This window comes from Camelus dromedarius, unplaced genomic scaffold, assembly GCF_036321535.1.
Source record: "Camelus dromedarius isolate mCamDro1 unplaced genomic scaffold, mCamDro1.pat HAP1_SCAFFOLD_198, whole genome shotgun sequence".
In the NCBI taxonomy this organism is placed as follows: domain Eukaryota; kingdom Metazoa; phylum Chordata; class Mammalia; order Artiodactyla; family Camelidae; genus Camelus; species Camelus dromedarius.
The window spans coordinates 1,879,674-1,891,833 of NW_026989822.1; positions in this window are offsets into that span (position 1 = coordinate 1,879,674).

Genomic DNA, 12,160 nt, shown 5'->3' on the forward strand with positions numbered 1-12,160 from the left:
TGGGTAGGTACGAGCTCCAACACGGTTTTACAGTGAAAACTGCAGGAACTTCAAACCGGCACTAGGAAACAGCCTGAGAAACCAGAGTAAAAGTTTCTCCTGCAACCCGTTCCCTTTGTGCTACATGAACGAACGTCTCTCCACATGCTCAGCTCTGAGAAATATGTGTATGTGAAAGCCGTCCTTCAACTAGCTTGTTGGGAACACAAAGTTTCTTTTCATTTGCAAACTCCACTCCATACATATATATGGGTAGGTACGAGCTCCAACTCGGTTTTACAGTGAAAACTGCAGTAACTTCAAACCGTCACTAGGAAACAGACTGAAAAACCAGAGTAAAAGTTTCTCCTGCAAACCGTTCCCTTTGTGCTAGATGAACGAATGACTCTCCACATGCTCAGTTCTGAGAGATAAGTGTGTGTGAAAGCCGTCCTTCAACTAGCTTGTTGGGAACACAAAGTTTCTTTTCAATTGCAAACTCCACTCCATACATATATATGGGTAGGTACGAGCTCCAACTCGGTTTTACAGTGAAAACTGCAGGAACTTCAAACCGGCACTAGGAAACAGACTGAGAAACCAGAGTAAAAGTTTCTCCTGCAACCCGTTCCCTTTGTGCTAGATGAACGAACGACTCTCCACATGCTCAGTTCTGAGAGATAAGTGTGTGTGAAAGCCGTCCTTCAACTAGCTTGTTGGGAACACAAAGTTTCTTTTCATTTGCAAACTCCACTCCATACATATATATGGGTAGGTACGAGCTCCAACTCGGTTTTACAGTGAAAACTGCAGGAAATTCAAACCGGCACTAGGAAACAGACTGAGAAACCAGAGTAAAAGTTTCTCCTGCAATCCGTTCCCTTTGTGCTAGATGAACGAACGACTCTCCACATGCTCAGTTCTGAGAGATAAGTGTGTGTGAAAGCCGTCCTTCAACTAGCTTGTTGGGAACACAAAGTTTCTTTTCATTTGCAAACTCCACTCCATACATATATATGGGTAGGTACGAGCTCCAACCCGGTTTTACATTGAAAACTGCAGGAACTTCAAACCGGCACTAGGAAACAGAATGAGAAACCAGAGTAAAAGTTTCTCCTGCAACCCGTTCCCTTTGTGCTACATGAACGAACGTCTCTCCACATGCTCAGTTCTGAGAGATAAGTGTGTGTGAAAGCCGTCCTTCACCTAGCTTGTTGGGAACACAAAGTTCCTTTTCATTTGCAAACTCCAATCCATACATATATATGGGGAGGTACTACCTCCAATTCGGTTTTACAGTGAAAACTGCAGGAACTTCAAACCGGCACTAGGAAACAGACTGAGAAACCAGACTAAAAGATCCTCTTGCAACCCGTTCCCTTTGTGCTAGATGAACGAACGACTCTCCACATGCTCAGTTCTGAGAGATAAGTGTGTGTGAAAGCCGTCCTTCACCTAGCTTGTTGGGAACACAAAGTTCCTTTTCAGTTGCAAACTCCACTCCATACATATATATAGGTAGGTACTAGCTCCAACTCGGTTTTACAGTGAAAACTGCAGGAACATCAAACCGGCACTAGGAAACAGACTGAGAAACCAGAGTAAAAGTTCCTCCTGCAACCCGTTCCTTTTGTGCTAGATGAACGAATGTCTCTCCACATGCTCAGTTCTGAGAGATATGTGTATGTGAAAGCCGTCCTTCACCTAGCTTGTTGGGAACACTAAGTTCCTTTTCATTTGCAAACTCCAATCCTTACATATATATCGGGAGGAAGTAGCTCCTACTCGGTTTTACAGTGAAAACTGCAGGAAATTCAAACCGGCACTAGGAAACAGACTGAGAAACCAGAGTAAATGTTTCTCCTGCAAACCGTTCCCTTTGTGCTAGATGAATGAACGACTCTCCACATGCTCAGTTCTGAGAGAAAAGTGTGTGTGAAAGCCGTCCTTCAACTAGCTTGTTGGGAACACAAAGTTTCTTTTCATTTGCAAACTCCACTCCATACATATATATGGGGAGGTACGAGCTCCAACACGGTTTTACAGTGAAAACTGCAGGAACTTCAAACCGGCACTAGGAAACAGACTGAGAAACCAGAGTAAAAGTTTCTCCTGCAACCCGTTCCCTTTGTGCTACATAAACGAACGTCTCTCCACATGCTCAGTTCTGAGAGATATGTGTATGTGAAAGCCGTCCTTCAACTAGCTTGTTGGGAACACAAAGTTTCTTTTCATTTGCAAACTCCACTCCATACATATATATGGGTAGGTACGAGCTCCAACTCGGTTTTACAGTGAAAACTGCAGTAACTTCAAACCGTCACTAGGAAACAGACTGAGAAACCAGAGTAAAATTTCTCCTGCAACCCGTTCCCTTTGTGCTAGATGAACGAACGACTCTCCACATGCTCAGTTCTGAGAGATAAGTGTGTGTGAAAGCCGTCCTTCAACTAGCTTGTTGGGAACACAAAGTTTCTTTTCATTTGCAAACTCCACTCCATACATATATATGGGTAGGTACGAGCTCCAACTCGGTTTTACAGTGAAAACTGCAGGAACTTCAAACCGGCACTAGGAAACAGACTGAGAAACCAGAGTAAAAGTTTCTCCTGCAAACCGTTCCCTTTGTGCTAGATGAACGAACGACTCTCCACATGCTCAGTTCTGAGAGATAAGTGTGTGTGAAAGCCGTACTTCATCTAGCTTGTTGTGAACACAAAGTTCCTTCTCATTTGCAAACACCACTGCATACATATATATGGGGAGGTACTACCTCCAATTCGGTTTTACAGTGAAAACTGCAGGTAATTCAAACCGGCACTAGGAAACAGACTGAGAAATCAGACTAATAGTTCCTGTTGCAACCCGATCCGTTTGTGCTAGATGAACGAACGTCTCTCCACATGCTCAGTTCTGAAAGATATGTGTATGTGAAAGCCGTACTTCACCTAGCTTGTTGTGAACACAAAGTTCCTTTTCATTTGCAAACTCCACTCCATACATATATATGGTTATGTACGAGCTCCAACTCGGTTTTACAGTGCAAACTGCAGTAACTTCAAACCGTCACTAGGAAACAGACTGAGAAACCAGAATAAAAGTTTCTCCTGCAAACCGTTCATTTGTTCTACATTAACGAACGTCTCTCCACATGCTCAGTTCTGAGAGATATGTGTGTGTGAAAGCCGTCCTTCAACTAGCTTGTTGGGAACACAAAGTTTCTTTTCATTTGCAAACTTCACTCCATACATATATATGGGTAGGTACGAGCTCCAACTCGGTTTTACAGTGAAAACTGCAGTAACTTCAAACCGTCACTAGGAAACAGACTGAAAAACCAGAGTAAAAGTTTCTCCTGCAAACCGTTCCCTTTGTGCTAGATGAACGAACGACTCTCCACATGCTCAGTTCTGAGAGATAAGTGTGTGTGAAAGCCGTCCTTCAACTAGCTTGTTGGGAACACAAAGTTTCTTTTCATTTGCAAAATCCACTCCATACATATATATGGGTAGGTACGAGCTTCAACTCGGTTTTACAGTGAAAACTGCAGGAACTTCAAACCGGCACTAGGAAACAGACTGAGAAACCAGAGTAAAAGTTTCTCCTGATCCCGTTCCCTTTGAGCTAGATGAACGAACGAATCTCCACATGCTCAGTTCTGAGAGATAAGTGTGTGTGAAAGCCGTCCTTCAACTAGCTTGTTGGGAACACAAAGTTTCTTTTCATTTGCAAAATCCAATCCATACATATATATGGGTAGGTACGAGCTCCAACTCGGTTTTACAGTGAAAACTGCAGGAACTTCAAACCGGCACTAGGAAACAGACTGAGAAACCAGAGTAAAAGTTCCTCCTGCAACCCGTTCCATTTGTGCTACATTAACGAACGTCTCTCCACATGCTCAGTTCTGAGAGATATGTGTATGTGAAAGCCGTCCTTCAACTAGCTTGTTGGGAACACAAAGTTTCTTTTCATTTGCAAACTCCACTCCATACATATATATGGGTAGGTACGAGTTCCAACTCGGTTTTACGGTGAAAACTGCAGTAAATTCAAACCGTCACTAGAAAACAGACTGAAAAACCAGAGTAAAAGTTTCTCCTGCAAACCGTTCCCTTTGTGCTAGATGAACGAACGACTCTCCACATGCTCAGTTCTGAGAGAAAAGTGTGTGTGAAAGCCGTCCTTCAACTAGCTTGTTGGGAACACAGTTTCTTTTCATTTGCAAACTCCACTCCATACATATATATGGGTAGGTACGAGCTCCAACTCGGTTTTACAGTGAAAACTTCAGGATCTTCAAACCGGCACTAGGAAACAGACTGAGAAACCAGAGTAAAATTTCTCCTGCAACCCGTTCCCTTTGTGCTAGATGAACGAACGACTCTCCACATGCTCAGTTCTGAGAGATAAGTGTGTGTGAAAGCCGTCCTTCAACTAGCTTGTTGGGAACACAAAGTTTCTTTTCATTTGCAAACTCCACTCCATACATATATATGGGTAGGTACGAGCTCCAACTCGGTTTTACAGTGAAAACTGCAGGAACTTCAAACCGGCACTAGGAAACAGACTGAGAAACCAGAGTAAAAGTTTCTCCTGCAACCCGTTCCCTTTGTGCTAGATGAACGAACGACTCTCCACATGCTCAGTTCTGAGAGATAAGTGTTTGTGAAAGCCGTCCTTCACCTAGCTTGTTGGGAACACAAAGTTCCTTTTCATTTGCAAACTCCACTCCATACATATATATGGGGAGGTACTACTTCCAATTCTGTTTTACAGTGAAAACTGCAGGAAATTCAAACCGGCACTAGGAAACAGACTGAGAAATCAGACTAAAAGTTCCTGTTGCAACCCGATTCGTTTGTGCTAGATGAACGAACGACTCTCCACATGCTCAGTTCTGAGAGATAAGTGTGTGTGAAAGCCGACCTTCAACTAGCTTGTTGGGAACACAAAGTTTCTTTTCATTTGCAAACTCCACTCCATATATATATATGGGTAGGTACGAGCTCCAACACGGTTTTACAGTGAAAACTGCAGGAAATTCAAACCGGCACTAGGAAACAGACTGAGAAACCAGAGTAAAAGTTTCTCCTGCAAACCGTTCCCTTTGTGCTAGATGAACGAACGACTCTCCACATGCTCAGTTCTGAGAGATAAGTGTGTGTGAAAGCCGTCCTTCACCTAGCTTGTTGGGAACACAAAGTTTCTTTTCATTTGCAAACTCCACTCCATACATATATATGGGTATGTACGAGCTCCAACACGATTTTACAGTGAAAACTGCAGGAACTTCAAACCGGCACTAGGAAACAGACTGAGAAACCAGAGTAAAAGTTTCTCCTGCAACCCGTTCCCTTTGTGCTACATGAACGAACGTCTCTCCACATGCTCAGTTCTGAGAGATATGTGTATGTGAAAGCCGTCCTTCAACTAGCTTGTTGGGAACACATAGTTTCTTTTCATTTGCAAACTCCACTCCATACATATATATGGGTAGGTACGAGCTCCAACTCGGTTTTACAGTGAAAACTGCAGTAACTTCAAACCGTCACTAGGAAACAGACTGAGAAACCAGAGTAAAAGTTTCTCCTGCAACCCGTTCCCTTTGTGCTAGATGAACGAACGACTCTCCACATGCTCAGTTCTGAGAGATAAGTGTGTGTGAAAGCCGTACTTCAGCTAGCTTGTTGTGAACACAAAGTTCCTTTTCATTTGCAAACACCACTCCATACATATATATGGGGAGGTACTACCTCCAATTCGGTTTTACAGTGAAAACTGCAGGTAATTCAAACCGGCACTAGGAAACAGACTGAGAAATCAGACTAATAGTTCCTGTTGCAACCCGATCCGTTTGTGCTAGATGAACGAACGTCTCTCCACATGCTCAGTTCTGAAAGATATGTGTATGTGAAAGCCGTACTTCACCTAGCTTGTTGTGAACACAAAGTTCCTTTTCATTTGCAAACACCACTCCATACATATATATGGGTAGGTACGAGCTCCAACACGGTTTTACAGTGAAAACTGCAGGAAATTCAAACCGGCACTAGGAAACAGACTGAGAAACCAGAGTAAAAGTTTCTCCTGCAAACCGTTCCCTTTGTGCTAGATGAACGAACGACTCTCCACATGCTCAGTTCTGAGAGATAAGTGTGTGTGAAAGCCGTCCTTCAACTAGCTTGTTGGGAACACAAAGTTTCTTTTCATTTGCAAACTCCACTCCATATATATATATGGGTAGGTACGAGCTCCAACACGGTTTTACAGTGAAAACTGCAGGAACTTCAAACCGGCACTAGGAAACAGACTGAGAAACCAGAGTAAAAGTTTCTCCTGCAAACCGTTCCCTTTGTGCTAGATGAACGAACGACTCTCCACATGCTCAGTTCTGAGAGATAAGTGTGTGTGAAAGCCGTCCTTCACCTAGCTTGTTGGGAACACAAAGTTTCTTTTCATTTGCAAACTCCACTCCATACATATATATGGGTATGTACGAGCTCCAACACGATTTTACAGTGAAAACTGCAGGAACTTCAAACCGGCACTAGGAAACAGACTGAGAAACCAGAGTAAAAGTTTCTCCTGCAACCCGTTCCCTTTGTGCTATATGAACGAACGTCTCTCCACATGCTCAGTTCTGAGAGATATGTGTATGTGAAAGCCGTCCTTCAACTAGCTTGTTGGGAACACAAAGTTTCTTTTCATTTGCAAACTCCACTCCATACATATATATGGGTAGGTACGAGCTCCAACTCGGTTTTACAGTGAAAACTGCAGTAACTTCAAACCGTCACTAGGAAACAGACTGAGAAACCAGAGTAAAAGTTTCTCCTGCAACCCGTTCCCTTTGTGCTAGATGAACGAACGACTCTCCACATGCTCAGTTCTGAGAGATAAGTGTGTGTGAAAGCCGTACTTCAGCTAGCTTGTTGTGAACACAAAGTTCCTTTTCATTTGCAAACACCACTCCATACATATATATGGGGAGGTACTACCTCCAATTCGGTTTTACAGTGAAAACTGCAGGTAATTCAAACCGGCACTAGGAAACAGACTGAGAAATCAGACTAATAGTTCCTGTTGCAACCCGATCCGTTTGTGCTAGATGAACGAACGTCTCTCCACATGCTCAGTTCTGAAAGATATGTGTATGTGAAAGCCGTACTTCACCTAGCTTGTTGTGAACACAAAGTTCCTTTTCATTTGCAAACTCCACTCCATACATATATATGGGTAGGTACGAGCTCCAACACGGTTTTACAGTGAAAACTGCAGGAAATTCAAACCGGCACTAGGAAACAGACTGAGAAACCAGAGTAAAATTTTCTCCTGCAAACCGTTCCCTTTGTGCTAGATGAACGAACGACTCTCCACATGCTCAGTTCTGAGAGATAAGTGTGTGTGAAAGCCGTCCTTCAACTAGCTTGTTGGGAACACAAAGTTTCTTTTCATTTGCAAACTCCACTCCATACATATATATGGGTAGGTACGAGCTTCAACTCGGTTTTACAGTGAAAACTGCAGGAACTTCAAACCGGCACTAGGAAACAGACTGAGAAACCAGAGTAAAAGTTTCTCCTGCAACCCGTTCCCTTTGAGCTAGATGAACGAACGAATCTCCACATGCTCAGTTCTGAGAGATAAGTGTGTGTGAAAGCCGTCCTTCAAATAGCTTGTTGGGAACACAAAGTTTCTTTTCATTTGCAAAATCCAATCCATACATATATATGGGTAGGTACGAGCTCCAACTCTGTTTTACAGTGAAAACTGCAGGAACTTCAAACCGGCACTAGGAAACAGACTGAGAAACCAGAGTAAAAGTTCCTCCTGCAACCCGTTCCATTTGTGCTACATTAACGAACGTCTCTCCACATGCTCAGTTCTGAGAGATATGTGTATGTGAAAGCCGTCCTTCAACTAGCTTGTTGGGAACACAAAGTTTCTTTTCATTTGCAAACTCCACTCCATACATATATATGGGTAGGTACGAGCTCCAACTCGGTTTTACGGTGAAAACTGCAGTAACTTCAAACCGTTACTAGGAAACAGACTGAAAAACCAGAGTAAAAGATTCTCCTGCAAACCGTTCCCTTTGTGCTAGATGAACGAACGACTCTCCACATGCTCAGTTGTGAGAGATAATTGTGTGTGAAAGCCGTCCTTCAACTAGCTTGTTGGGAACACAAAGTTTCTTTTCATTTGCAAACTCCACTCCATACATATATATGGGTAGGTACGAGCTCCAACTCGGTTTTACAGTGAAAACTTCAGGAACTTCAAACCGGCACTAGGAAACAGACTGAGAAACCAGAGTAAAAGTTTCTCCTGCAACCCGTTCCCTTTGTGCTAGATGAACGAACGACTCTCCACATGCTCAGTTCTGAGAGATAAGTGTGTGTGAAAGCCGTCCTTCAACTAGCTTGTTGGGAACACAAAGTTTCTTTTCATTTGCAAACTCCACTCCATACATATATATGGGTAGGTACGAGCTCCAACCCGGTTTTACAGTGAAAACTGAAGGAACTTCAAACCGGCACTAGGAAACAGACTGAGAAACCAGAGTAAAAGTTTCTCCTGCAACCCGTTCCCTTTGTGCTACATTAACGAACGTCTCTCCACATGCTCAGTTCTGAGAGATATGTGTGTGTGAAAGCCGTCCTTCAACTAGCTTGTTGGGAACACAAAGTTTCTTTTCATTTGCAAAATCCACTCCATACATATATATGGGTAGGTACGAGCTCCAACTCGGTTTTACAGTGAAAACTGCAGGAACTTCAAACCGGCACTAGGAAACAGACTGAGAAACCAGAGTAAAAGTTCCTAATGCAACCCGTTCCCTTTGTGCTAGATGAACGAACGTCTCTCCACATGCTCAGTTCTGAGAGATATGTGTATGTGAAAGCCGTCCTTCACCTAGCTTGTTGGGAACACAAAGTTCCTTTTCATTTGCAAACTCCACTCCATACATATATATGGGGAGGTACTAGCTCCAACTCGGTTTTACAGTGAAAACTGCAGGAAGTTCAAATCGGCACTAGGAAACAGACTGAGAAACCAGAGTAAAAGTTCCTGCTGCAACACGTTCCCTTTGTGCTAGATGAACGAACGTCTCTCCACATGCTCAGTTCTGAGAGATATGTGTATGTGAAAGCCGTCCTTCACCTTGCTTGTTGGGAACACAATGTTCCTTTTCATTTGCAAACTCCACTCCATACATATATATGGGTAGGTACGAGCTCCAACTCGGTTTTACAGTGAAAAATGCAGGAACTTCAAACCGGCACTAGGAAACAGACTGAGAAACCAGAGTAAAAGTTTCTCCTGCAACCCGTTCCCTTTGTGCTACATGAACGAACGTCTCTCAACATGCTCAGTTCTGAGAGATAAGTGTGTGTGAAAGCCGTCCTTCACCTAGCTTGTTGGGAACACAAAGTTTCTTTTCATTTGCAAACTCCACTCCATACATATATATGGGTAGGTACGAGCTCCAACACGGTTTTACAGTGAAAACTGCAGGAACTTCAAACCGGCACTAGGAAACAGACTGAGAAACCAGAGTAAAAGTTTCTCCTGCAAACCGTTCCCTTTGTGCTAGATGAACGAATGACTCTCCACATGCTCTGTTCTGAGAGATAAGTGTGTGTGAAAGCCGTCCTTCACATAGCTTGTTGGGAACACAAAGTTTCTTTTCATTTGCAAACTCCACTCCATACATATATATGGGTAGGTACGAGCTCCAACACGGTTTTACAGTGAAAACTGCAGGAACTTCAAACCGGCACTAGGAAACAGACTGAGAAACCAGACTAAAAGTTTCTCCTGCAACCCGTTCCCTTTGTGCTAGATGAACGAACGACTCTCCACATGCTCAGTTCTGAGAGATAAGTGTTTGTGAAAGCCGTCCTTCACCTAGCTTGTTGGGAACACAAAGTTCCTTTTCATTTGCATACTCCACTCCATACATATATATGGGTAGGTACGAGCTCCAACTCGGTTTTTCAGTGAAAACTGCAGTAACTTCAAACCGTCACTAGGAAACAGACTGAGAAACCAGAGTAAAAGTTTCTCCTGCAACCCGTTCCCTTTGTGCTAGATGAACGAACGACTCTCCACATGCTCAGTTCTGAGAGATAAGTGTGTGTGAAAGCCGTCCTTCAACTAGCTTGTTGGGAACACAAAGTTTCCTTTCATTTGCAAACTCCACTCCATACATATATATGGGTAGGTACGAGCTCCAACTCGGTTTTACAGTGAAAACTGCAGGAACTTCAAACCGGCACTAGGAAACAGACTGAGAAACCAGAGTAAAAGTTTCTCCAGCAACCCGTTCCCTTTGTGCTAGATGAACGAACGAATCTCCACATGCTCAGTTCTGAGAGATAAGTGTGTGTGAAAGCCGTCCTTCAACTAGCTTGTTGGGAACACAAAGTTTCTTTTCATTTGCAAAATCCAATCCATACATATATATGGGTAGGTACGAGCTCCAACTCGGTTTTACAGTGAAAACTGCAGGAACTTCAAACCGGCACTTGGAAACAGACTGAGAAACCAGAGTAAAAGTTCCTCCTGCAACCAGTTCCATTTGTGCTACATTAACGAACGTCTCTCCACATGCTCAATTCTGAGAGATAAGTGTATGTGAAAGCCGTCCTTCAACTAGCTTGTTGGGAACACAAAGTTTCTTTTCATTTGCAAACTCCACTCCATACATATATATGGGTAGGTAAGAGCTCCAACTCGGTTTTACAGTGAAAACTGCAGTAACTTCAAACCGGCACTAGGAAACAGACTGAGAAACCAGAGTAAAATTTTCTCCTGCAAACCTTTCCCTTTGTGCTAGATGAACGAACGACTCTCCACATGCTCAGTTCTGAGAGATAAGTGTGTGTGAAAGCCGTCCTTCACCTAGCTTGCTGTTAACCCAAAGTTCCTTTTCAGTTGCAAACTTCACTCGATACATATATATAGGTAGGTACTAGCTGCAACTCGGTTTTACAGAGAAAACTACAGGAACTTCAAACCGGCACTAGGAAACAGACTGAGAAACCAGAGTAAAAGTTCCTCCTGCAACACGTTCCCTTTGTGCTAGATGAACGAACGTCTCTCCACATGCTCAGTCGTGAGAGATATGTGTATGTGAAAGCCGTCCTTCAACTAGCTTGTTGGGAACACAAAGTTTCATTTCATTTGCAAACTCCACTCCATACATATATATGGGGAGGTACTAGCTCCAACTCGGTTTTACAGTGAAAACTGCAGGAACTTCAAACCGGCACTAGGAAACAGACTGAGAAACCAGAGTAAAAGTTTCTCCTGAAAACCGTTCCCTTTGTGCTAGATGAACGAACGACTCTCCACATGCTCAGTTCTGAGAGATAAGTGTGTGTGAAAGCCGTCCTTCAACTAGCTTGTTGGGAACACAAAGTTTCTTTTCATTTGCAAACTCCACTCCATACATATATATGGGTAGGTACGAGCTCCAACTCGGTTTTACAGTGAAAACTGCAGGAACTTCAAACCGGCACTAGGAAACAGACTGAGAAACCAGAGTAAAAGTTCCTCCTGCAACCCGTTCCCTTTGTGCTAGATGAACGAACGACTCTCCACATGCTCAGTTCTGAGAGATAAGTGTGTGTGAAAGCCGTCCTTCACCTAGCTTGTTGGGAACACAAAGTTTCTTTTCAGTTGCAAACTCCACTCCATACATATATATAGGTATGTACTAGCTCCAACTCGGTTTTACAGTGAAAACTACAGGAACTTCAATCCGGCACTAGGAAACAGACTGAGAAACCAGAGTAAAAGTTCCTCCTGCAACCCGTTCCCTTTGTGCTAGATGAACGAATGTCTCTCCACATGCTCAGTTCTGAGAGATATGTGAATGTGAAAGCCGAGCTTCAACTAGCTTGTTGGGAACACAAAGTTTCTTTTCATTTGTAAACTCCACTCCACACATATGTATATGGGGAGGTACGAGCTCCAACTCGGTTTTACAGTGAAAACTGCAGGAACTTCAAACCGGCACTAGGAAACAGACTGAGAAACCAGAGTAAAAGTTTCTCCTGCAACCCGTTCCCTTTGTGCTACATGAACGAACGTCTCTCCACATGCTAAGGTCTGAGAGATAAGTGTGTGTGAAAGCCGTCCTTCACCTAGCATGTTGGGAACACAAAGT